Genomic DNA, 2,193 nt, shown 5'->3' with positions numbered 1-2,193 from the left:
TTTAGGCATAACATCTGCTATGAAAAATTACCCTTCGCTCACGCCAATGAAACTGTCTGCTGCAAAGATGACCGGTTGGGCTCTCGAGGATGAATATAAGCTTCCGGTTTATCCCGAAGGGAAGTTCGAAGTTTGTGTTCCGCTGTCCATGCTTCTTGGTATCGCCGAGGACTACAAGCATATAATCATTATTTTGAAACAAGAGCTCGTACTGCTTCTAGCCAACACGCACATTAATGCAATTGTCGCCGCTGCAGAAAACCCTCAAGATGTCTCGCTAACACTTCAGTCTATCGAGTGAATGCTGCCCCACATCCAAGTGAGCACTGTTGAACGAGTCAAGATGTTGAAGAACATATAAAATGGCAAGAACTACGATGTACCATTCCGATCCTGGAGCCTGGAAACTTATCCTGGCTTGCCTCATAGTCAGCGTTTCAATTGGATAGTAAAGTCCAGCTTCGCTACGGAAAAACCAAGATACATCATCGTCGTTCTTCAGGCCGGAAGACAGCTCAATGCAGGAGTGAGTCGCTCCGTATTCGATAACTGTCAAATACGTAATGTAAAAATTTTTTAAACAGCGAATGTTATCCGTAAGTTGACATGAACATGGACTTTGAAAGTGGAAGATTTCCTCTCGCATATCAAATGTATGCCAAGTTTCAGCAAGCTTACTATGGGCGGAGACAGTCACCGATACTGAGTCCCGACAGTTTCAAGAAAAAGGCTCCGTTAATGGTGTTTGACGTTTCCAAACAAGACGAATCGATTCGCAGTTCTATGATTGATTGTCGATTGGAAATTTTCACGAAATATGACGTACCGCCACTCACAATGGCGTACTGTCTAATCCTACACGACAGAGTAATTAATTACGATGTGTTTTCAGGTCTCGTGAAATATTGAACTAGATTAAAAAACATATAAATACGACTGCATGTATCATTACATAATCAGTTGGATTCAGGATGTACTGCAACCTGCAAGGTTTCCAGATTCAAAATGGATTCGTGCTCACGGAAATTAGCATCACCTCCGGAGACAAGAATCGAACACGCACTTTCCGACCTCCGTATCCTTGGAAACTACTAGACGAAAAAAGTAAACGGTCGAATGAATGGCTATGTAAATATTATCACGGACTAGAGTGGGACGAAGGGAAAATTCCATACCACCAAGTGAAAAACACTATTGAAGATTTACTAGTTGAAAACGAAATAATTTACGTTGCCGGACCTGAACAGAAGAAATGGCTGAGCAAGTTGTGTGAAGCACCTGTTGAAATTGTAGACCTACAGACCGACTACGGCTGTCCTTCCCTGCGCAAGCTTAGTGAAATGTATGACGTGCAGCCACTTGACAAGTTTGAACGTGTCTGTGCCTGTACAAACTCGCAGTTAATGCAGAAATGGCACTCGCAGTGTTAGTAGGAGCCTGCATATATAAATGGTGTACATCCGTACGTGCCTTCAGTTGACGTTCTACCCGCAAGAAGATGTTTACGTTTCATCCAGCTAAAGTGTACGTGAGCGCAAGACCTAGCTTCAGCAGTGTCGAGTATAGCTACTGGGATTCCGGGTATCTACGCACATATACAGAAACCTGTGATGAAGGCACTCAGCATTGGTGGTTTGCGCACTTTCCTGTGTCCTACGAACCGACTCAGCAGCTGGTAGATTATTGCGAACCTGGAAACTGTGCCGTCTATCACATGAGACCACACACAATCCTTCCTGCCAGCATCGCTGAGGTAGTCTCCTCGTCTGCATGTGCAACACCAAACATGGACGTGTTGCAACCTGTTGCGACCTGTGATGCTTCTACGCAGACGTCCAAACGGTGTGCGTCTCTTCGTCGCAGTTCAGGCAGTGAATCTGTCCCAACTAGCACTGAGCCAAAGCCCAGGCGTAGACGTGGTCACAGACATCATCGACCATGTCTTGTCGGAGTTTACGTCGCAAAAGATGACCAGGTGGAAACCTGTGTTCCTGATCCCGTGGCCTGCGAACCAGTTGGAACCGGAGTCCATGATACAGTGCGTGCGGCATTAAATACTGTATTTAATTTTAAATACAGACAATATTTTGACTAATGTAGTATACCAGTAGACCACGGGTATATAAGCGAGGTTCAGACGACTGGACCCGCAGTTCACCTCTGGCCGCGGTGCAGTACGGACTTGCTCTCTTC

This window comes from Bacillus rossius, chromosome 2 (genome assembly GCF_032445375.1).
Source record: "Bacillus rossius redtenbacheri isolate Brsri chromosome 2, Brsri_v3, whole genome shotgun sequence".
Taxonomy (NCBI): Eukaryota; Metazoa; Arthropoda; class Insecta; order Phasmatodea; family Bacillidae; genus Bacillus; species Bacillus rossius.
This window is presented reverse-complemented; position numbering follows the sequence as displayed.